Here is a 9234-nt window from a genome sequence, read left to right on the forward strand (position 1 = left end):
ACACACACACACACACTTTCTCCTGAAGGACGCCAGGCCTCCAAATGCTTCCTTAAGGCAGGGGTAGTCAACCTGTGGTCCTCCAGATGTTCATGGACTACAATTTCCATGAGCCCCTGCCAGCAAACGCTGGCAGGGGTTCATGGGAATTGTAGTCCATGGACATCTGGAGGACCACAGGTTGACTACCTCTACCCTAAGGCACGGAAGACTCATCAGTAGATGGCCAGTGGGGAAGGAGCTGGCTAAGTCATTAGTTCAAAGGCACGGACTGTATACAAGGTCTGGCCAGCTAGCTAAATTCTCTCTCCTGTGACTGGTCACAGCTCTCTGGGGGCTCCACCAGAGATGGAGTCCCCTTTAGCCATTTCCCCATGACCCTTTTTATGGGGAATGAATCTGGGACCTCCCACATGCACCCCAAGACAGAAAGCACAAGTCAGAGATTCCACACCCCTAATGAGCCACCTCTTAGCCACCTTACCTGGAACGAGCCAGAACATTTAAAAAGAAAGAACACCTACCAGTGGGGATGACCAACCTAAGCTGCAAAGCTGATTATCCGTTTTCAAGCAGGGTTGTGTGAAACACACACTCCTAATTTAAATGCAGCTCCGGTGCAAATTAAAATGGAGAGTAGGAGCCATTGGGAGAGGTTCATGGCTCAGTGGCAGAGTCTCTGCTTGGCATGCAGAAGGTCCTAGGCTCGATCCCTGGTAATGTAAAGGTATCCCCTGTGCAAGCACTGGGTCATGTCTGACCCTTGGGGTGACGCCCTCTATTGTTTTCATGGCAGACTCAATATGGGGTGTTTTGCCAGTGCCTCCCCCAGTCATTACCGTTTTACCCCCCAGCAAGCTGGGTACTCATTTTACCGACCTCGGAAGGATGGAAGGCTGAGTCAACCTTGAGCCGGCTGCTAGGATTGAACTCCCAGCCTCATGGGCAGAGCTTCAGACTGCAAGTCTGCTGCCTTACCACCCTGTGCCACAAGAGGCTCTTTGATCCCTGGTACCTCCTATTAAAATGACCTCTACCTAAAAGCCTTAAGAGCCATTGTTAGTCTACTGATCTTCATGGACCAGCGTTCTGATTCAGTATAGGATGGCTTTGTGGGTGTTCATGTGTGTGATTCCCAGAAGAAATAGGGAGTTCCCATTTCAGCCTGCCAAATTCTGCACCTCCTGGTCATACAAGCATCCATGCGAATCATCCTGAAACATTCAGTTCAAACCTGATGAAGGAAAAGGACTTCTTCACATAACTCATCATTGAGGTATGCAAGTCAATGCCAGTGTGGTCCAGAGACTGTTGAGAAAGGTTCTGGGAGTCCCGGGTTCAAGTCCCAATGCTGCCGTGGAGGTGTGCTGGGTGACCTCAGCCTAACTGACCTCACAGGGTTGTTGGGAGAATGACATGGAGGACAATGAGGTAAGCTGCTTTGGGTAATGCTAGGGAATGAATCTGGGACCTTCCACAGGGACCCCAAAACAAAAAGCACAGGTCAGAGATTCCCCACCTCTGGTGAGAAAGATAGGGGAAGAAATGAAATAAAATGTAAAAATATACAGATAGGCACCAGCTAAGACGTCTTGAAAAGGGGATGAGACAAAATCAGGAAGGAACAGGTCTCTCAATGCCTAAATCATGACAGCAAAGTAGAAACTCCATGTCCAGAGGCAGTGTACCTTTAACTACTAGATGCTGGGGAGAAACTATACAGGGCATACCCTGCTGGTGGTTTTTCCTGTATTTTCTTAGCAGTCACTATGCAAGACTAGATGGGCCCTATGTGAGATGCTAAAGGGCTTACGGAACTCTCAAAGTAAACTAATCTCATAATTCATTTCTAGTTTCTGGCGGGTTGTCTCGAAACGCCAGAAGTGCCATTGAGATGCTGAATAATATCGATCCAGTACCATTATCTGGCTGCAAAAGTTGACATCCTTTCCCACCCATCTGCAGCCATTCTTCAAACAGGAAGATTGATCTGGAAATGCGGAGGATATGAGACACAGAAGGACGGTTCCAATGCTTGAAATCCTTTACGGCCTGCCTCATGACTCTAAGCTTCTCAAGATGGGGAGGAATGTGTTTGGCTTCAAACGGGCAGGGGCAGCCGGGGACCTCGCCTGACCACAGGGGGGCAGCAGGGCTCCCAGACCTGAGGGGGAGAGAGGAAACCTATCTGCGTGTATTATTCATCGACCAATCTATTTTTCAAAAGAGCACGCACGCAATGGCATCTAAACCCTGCCTCATCCCCCAACGTCTCAGAGCATCCCCAAGGCTAATCGGAGCAGAGTGATGCCTGCCACCAGCATCCCAGGGGCTTTGCTCACTCCTGGCTGCCAACAGCTTTCCTGGTCACCTGAAGGGGCGATCTGCTGGTCTACCATTTTCCACTGCTTTCGGCGCTTTTCTTCCAAGCCTGCTCTGTTCTGGCGTCGGAACCAGACTAGCAGAGTCATGCCAGAAGAAAAGGGCACAAGGGGATGCTAAATTTCGTGCCCCTTGTTAGCGCATTCTGGTTAGAACTCCCCCTGGGGGGGAATGAGGAGTAATAACGTGGGAAACATAAAAGGAAGAAGCCCCAAAATAGATTTCAGTGTGGTTCCAATGCACTTTCGTCCTGCCCTAAGCAGTTTCGGCCCAGGTTAGCATTTGGATGGGGGATCAACAAGAACCCCTGGGTCACCAGGCAGCGGCAGGCAATGGCCAGCCCCCTCTGCTCATCCCCTGTCTTGAAGACCCCAGGTGGAGTCGCTGTTAGTCGGCTGAGACTGGGCAGCACCTTACACCCACACAACATGCTTTGAGGGTCATTCTCTTCCTTCGGCTATGTTTATTCTAAAGGTGGTGCAAAGAGAAGAAAGAAGGAAAGAAACCCTGCAAATGCCACAAGGCACACGTGTCGGCAAAAATAAACACATTACCCTTGAACAGGGAGATTCTGAAAGGCGCAGTCAACCCACAGAATCTTACCAGGGCCTGTTCCACCCACCCTGGTTGGTGCTCCCTCAGGGCCCACGCATGGCAGGAAACCAGAGCCTTTCTGTGGGAAGCTGTAGCAGAAATGGGCCTGTTTTCATGTAAGAGGAGGACAAGATGGCCGAGAGGCAGCTAGAGCGATTCTGCCTGGTTCGTCAATATTTCAGCGACCTGATCCAGCCACCTCAGCTGGGACTTGCAGTCCTGGCTCCTTCATCTTTGGCAATTCTGAATGGGCTTGGCAGAAGCAGTCTGGTTTGGCAAGGGTGCCGGCATTTCCCCCATCCCCTCAAAGCAGCTGAGGATACCCAGTCCCCAAACTGTCTCCTCAGAGCGACCTCTGGAGGTATCGACCTCCTTGCTGGCTGAATAGAACCCTGAAAGGAATGGACACATGGCTCCCAGTGCTACCCCTGGGTTCTCCACAGAGCCAAATTCCCCTCCCCTCAAACTGCAAACAGCAATGGGGAGGGGGCTGGAGGAGACACAGGCTGGACTTGAAGGCCATGTTACCAACTCAGCCATATCATTCCTGGGGGAGGACTACCTGGCTCCAGACCACCTTTTCCCTAGACAACAACAGCCGGGGTTTTTGGGGGTTGTTTTTTTTTAGCAATCCCTGCTGATCTATTTCTTTCCCAGTCTTTTCAACTAACCTCCATTCCATTTCCTCTCCCTCTCCCACAAGGCCTCTTTTTGACCACTGCGACCAGCTGCTTCAGAATTCTTTCATTTTCTCACAAGTTTCTAGCTCTCATGGCTGCAAAGCTCCAAAGCTCAAATGAGAAGGATCAGAGCTGTTTCAACACCCGAGGTGCTGGACATTGCATTTCTAGGTGGGCAAGGAAGGAAACATGTACAGTTTGGCCACCTCTGCCCTTACAAACATCCGCTTAAAGTTTATGGAACTATTCAGTGCCCACCTCTGCTCTGCAGTACAGGAAGGGCCTTTTCAGCTATTCCCCCAGAGAAGAAGAGAGATGGGAAAAAGAGTCCCAGGCCCTGAAAAGACAGAATTCAAATGCAAGACAAAGATTCTGCCTGTTGGCTTGACAGCAAGGGCAGGTGCCTGCATTTCTCCCATCCCCTCATTCCCTACTTTTACACCATTGATACACCTGCGTCAGCCCCAAAGAATGGCCAAAGGGCATATCTAGACAGCCAAGAGTCTTGCTGGACTCCCCCGGGTGACACCATGAATGCTTCCTGGACAGAAGTCAGGGTGGGACCAGGATTTCTGGAAGCCCCTTGGCCATCTCACCTCTCCTTCCAGTATGAGGTTCCTAATAAGGAGACTAGAGCCTCTTGTGGCGCAGAGTGGTAAGGCAGCCGTCTGAAAGCTCTGCCCATGAGGCTGGGAGTTTGATCCCAGCAGCCGGCTCAAGGTTGACTCAGCCTTCCATCCTTCCGAGGTCGGTAAAATGAGTACCCAGCTTGCTGGGGGGTAAAATGGTAATGACTGGGGAAGGCACTGGCAAACCACCCCGTATTGAGTCTGCCATGAAAACGCTAGAGGGCGTCACCCCAAGGGTCAGACATGACCTGGTGCTTGCACAGGGGATACCTTTACCTTTACCTTTACCTTTAATAAGGAGACTGCATTGCCCTGGATAGTCCAGACTAGCCTGATTTCATCAGGCCTTGAAAGCTAAGCCCAGTCGGCCCTCGTTAGTACTTGGATGGGAGACCATGAAGACAGTCCAGGGTTGCTGCACAGAAGCAGGCAATGGCAAATCGCTTCTGAACATCTCTTGTAGCTACAAGTGGCAGTGAACTGACCGTCCTTTCCACCCCCAATAAGTAGCTTGGGCGAGGAGGAGAACGGAGCAGTTCCATGTAACGGGGGGGGGGGGGGGGAGAGCTGAGAGGGTGCTTGTTGGGGGAAGGCACTCCACTTCCTTCAACTCACAAGGAACCCCCAGGACTTGGAAACAAAAGAAGAGCCCTACTTGTTGGGACACGGCATCCCTGTTGTCTCTACCAGTAGCCGGACAGTTGCCTCCATGAGCTGATACGGCCACAACCCTTCCCTGCAGGATCGAGAGAGTCCCTTCCCACCCCTGACACATTTGCACATGCACACATACAGTGGAGGCCATCTCTGTGCCGCATCTGGCACTCCTGCCACGGTCTCCTGATGTGAACTCCTGCGTGCAGCAACACAGAAGAGAAGTGAATACTGAATTGCTTATTCAAAGTCCACTTAATTTTTTTTTTCTGGGGATAAACCTCTTGAGCCGGATCCAGCTGGAATCCATATCTCTTTTGAGGAAAGTTACATAAATAGCCTACCTCAGCCAATTGTTGTGAAGTGAACATTTATATGCCTCCCCCCACACCCACACCTGTATGCGCTACATCGGTACTAAATGTCACGCTATGCTGGTCTCGGGCCTTTGGAGTTTGGAGCTGTTTTGCACCATATAAAAGATAAGGCTGGAGATTTTGGGTACTAATGCAAACCACCGATTGGGGAATTGAATTTTTGCATGGGAAAAAGCACCCCTGGTAAAGATCTAGCAGATTAGGGAGAAACCATGGCATGATCTATTCCCTGGTGCCCTACTTCATAACAGGCCAGGAAATGAAGGTTGTTGTATTTTTTTTAATGTAGAGGAAGATTTTTAAAAGATGACCTTCTCAGCTGTAGCCTGGAGTGGCACTTTACAGAAACGCTATCATCTAGTTCTGCATAACATGCAAAACACATCTCTGCCTCTCCCCAGTGGGCATGAATTCTAAATCCTTGGCCCAAATTCCCCATGGCAGGACTGGGCAGGGGGTGGGAATCAGCTTCCAGCACTGAATTTTCAGGTGCCTGATTTTCCTTTTCCGGGGCTTTCGAAAACATTTTTGGAACCTCGCCTCTTCCCGGGAAAAATATTTCTAACGCCATCATAGAGAGTGAAAGGGCAACAAGGGGGTATGGAATGTTCCAGCAGAAAGGGTCTTCCTGAGTCAGCTTTTAACCCTCCCCCCCAAAAAAGGTAAGAGAAAATTAACCATCAGCAGATGGAGACAATATTTAATCTGCCGCAGAAGCAAATTTTAACTGAAGTTTTAACTGCTAGTCCTGTGCAAAGATTTTTTTTTCTAGTCCTTTGTTCAGCTCACACCAATAAGAAGCAAAATCACACCTGCTCCATAACGCAGCTTGGAATGCAACGGTAAATCACCCATCCCATACAGCCTTCAGCCCTAAAAAGCCAGCCTTTATACAGCAATGGGGGGGAGAAAAGCAGTTTTAAGCTCCCTGGATGAAGCGAGGTTTACTTTGGAGTAAACCTGCACAGATTACTTCCAAAAATAAACTGGAGAGAAAATGGGGCACACCCAACACTATGCTTCTGTCCCCCCCACACACAAAAATTATCTACCCAGTGAGATTAGAGACAAGGCAGGAGGAAGGTATCTCCACCCAAAACAAGGGTCGCTTTCTCACCCCAAAGCCCCTTCCCCATCCATTCCAGATCTTTGACCCTGATCCTTCTTCTGACCAGCCACACGTAAGATCTCAACCACATCTGAGAGGTGCTTTGATATTTATTTCCATGTTTATTTTACGCCGCATTCACACAGCCTTTTCAAAGCATGAATACTTTAGGGCTGCCTCACTGGATAAAACCCAGGGCCCGAACCCTTTCTCCAGCGGGGGTTTGACACGCGTCCATTTTCCTCAGGGCCTTCCCTGGATCCATGACAGTGATCCAATATGAAATCCAGGCTGGCAGTGAGAGGGCCCAGGCACACGCAGTCCAAATTGGGATCGGGCGTGTCAGGTTTTCCTTTCAAGCCTTTTCCTAAGCCTGAAACGGCCCTGATGGGGACCCTAGGCAGACCTCACCAGTCCACATGGATCTCCCAGCCAGACAAAAGACCCTGGGCCCATTTTAGGTTGTGTAGAGGAAATGCTGCAGTCCCCTTCTTCCTGCTTGCGGTGGTCCTAATCCAAACTGGGCAGGCAAGCGCCTGCAATTAAGTTTCCAGCTCAGAATTCACGATGCACATTTTTGATTGTGCAGACCTCGTTGATCTTTCCAAAGCAGGGCAGGGAAGCAAAGTTTCCTTTGCTCCCCGCTCCCAGCATGTGGCCAGTAGAGTGATATTGCTGCTCTCCACGGACCGTCCATTTAGCTCTCATGGCTAATAGCTGCTGATGTGTCTTTCCAGCATGATGCTATTTAAGTCTTTAAAAAAAAATCTCTCTATGCTGGGGGCCTCCATCAGCCCAGGTCCCGAAACTCCAGAATTAACGATGCGTTGCAAACACTCCCTTGCAGCAGAACATCAGGAGAGAGAGAGAGAACATGGGCAAGCTCTCATTGGGGGCACAGACCTGTCACTCTTGAGCTGTGTAATAAAGCAGAGGGCAATCCACCCTTTAATAAAAATTACGATCAGGGGGATTTAGGGGACATTCTTGAGAAGGAGGCCCAGGAAGGGGTTTGAGCTTGAAAACCGCACTGCACTTTTCCTTTTTTTCTTCTTCTTGCAGGTGGGTTATCTTTAATATTTGGAGGTTCCCGACAGAAGGCTGCACAGGCAGGCAATAGAATCTGGTCTTCCCCAATATTAAGAGTGGAACGGGCGCATGAAGTAAAAGGCACAGAGTTGCACAGTGCACAAGGAGGGACAGCCCACTCCTTTGGGAAATGTCCCCCTGCCTCCCCCCACCCGTCATCTCATGCTGAGGGGGAAAACCACCCGGTATTCCCCTGCTCCATTCGTGTGCATGGAAATATGGGCAGGGAGTGTGTGAGAGGCGCAGACAGGCAGACAGACAGATCTTTGTCCCTCCCCAGGGGATCTGCGGCTTTAAGGACCAGATGGGCTGGACACGAAGCCTTCCCCCACCCCTCTATGGCAATTCCTAAACTCCCCCCTCCCCCCGTGCACCGAACGGCATTAAGTCCTGCATTCACGGGGCTCGTGTAGTCAATAGCGGGGAAATCCCCCGGTAAGTTAGGCTCCCCCCCCCCACACACACACATACACACAGACCGCGCTGCAATGGCCACATCCAACCTCCCCCCCCCCCTCCATCAACTGCATCCACAAGCAACCGATAAGCAAGAGACGGGTGAGATCTGGGCTGCGGGTGGCCACCGTCGGCGCCCCACGCCCTTCCTCTTCCCGTGGGTGATTTCGCTTCTCGGCAGAAGGCAAGACGCCCCCCGCCCCCGGGATGGCAACCCTCCCCTCAATTGCCACGATTGACAATCGCGCAGCACTCCCGGTGACAGGCGTTGCGGGGGAGTGACAGATCGCCCCTTCCCCGTCGCCATCGGCTCTGGTGCCTGCAGAGGATGGAGGGCAATCCCCCTCGGGGAAAGACCACCCCCCCCTCCATCAGCGGCGAGACGCTGCCATGGCAAGCCATAAGACACGGAGCTTCCATGCATTGTGTGTTTGTGGGTGGGTGGGCGCCTCCCTCCCCCCCCTTTTCCTCTCGGCGCTTGCTTGGCTTGAGGATGGACCCCCCTCCTCTCCGCACGCCCACCCACTCCAGGGCTGGAGGCAGCCTGCCTGGGCATGGGAGGAGGGGGCTTCCTGCGCAAATCCCTCTCCCCCCGCCGCCAAGTCCGCGGCAGCAACTTCCATTCGGGGATCGCCTTGCGCCAACTTTGCGCCGCGCAGGAGCGGCGCGGACTCGCCCTCCCTCCCTCCTTCCTGCCCTACCTGACCGCCAGAGCGAGCGAGCGAGCGAGCGCCTGCCTGCCTGCCTGCCTGCCCGCCCGGGCACCGTCTGGAGGCTCCCGCACAGGCTGCTGCTGCGCCTAAGCCCGCGCCAGCTGCATCCCTCCGCCTCGCCGGCGTCCTCCTCACAGCCGCTCCAGCCACCGCGACCAGGCGCTGCCCGCCGGGGTTTAGCAAGGGGGGGGGGGGGCTGGTCGGGGCGCTGCAAGTGCAACGCGAGGCGGGGGGAGGGGAGAGAGTGCGGCCCGCGGGGAGCCGCTCGCCGGGACTGGCTGCCCTGCCTGACGCCAGCGCTCGGTCCGGGAAGCCCTGCAGCGCCTCGGGTCCCCGTCGCGCTCGCCCCGACTCGGCGGGCGGCGAGCCACCGTCGCGCCCTTCCCCGGCACACCCCTCTTCCCCGGGGCCAGGGTGGTACAGTCCGGCGGGGCGCAAGTGGCGCTCAACCTTCCGGACTTGAATGGGATTTTTCCGGGGGGGGGGCGGAGGAGGGGAGCGGTGATTGACAGGGGGTTCCTCTCCGCTCGGGGAGGGGTGGGTGGCGTCTGC

General features: G+C 53.0%; 1 protein-coding gene across 1 annotated transcript in view; it reads right to left on the reverse strand.

Annotated features, from left to right (window-relative positions):
* Positions 1-8866, reverse strand: part of HPCA (hippocalcin) — a 31011-nt gene extending 22145 nt beyond the window's left edge. Inside the window, exon 1 of the mRNA XM_077337365.1 lies at positions 8671-8866. The gene's annotated coding sequence lies outside the window, so the exon portion shown is untranslated. The remainder of the gene's footprint in view (positions 1-8670) is intronic.
* Between the last annotated feature and the right edge of the window lie 368 nt (positions 8867-9234).

The sequence above is a fragment of the Paroedura picta genome, chromosome 5 (genome assembly GCF_049243985.1).
Source record: "Paroedura picta isolate Pp20150507F chromosome 5, Ppicta_v3.0, whole genome shotgun sequence".
Taxonomy (NCBI): domain Eukaryota; kingdom Metazoa; phylum Chordata; class Lepidosauria; order Squamata; family Gekkonidae; genus Paroedura; species Paroedura picta.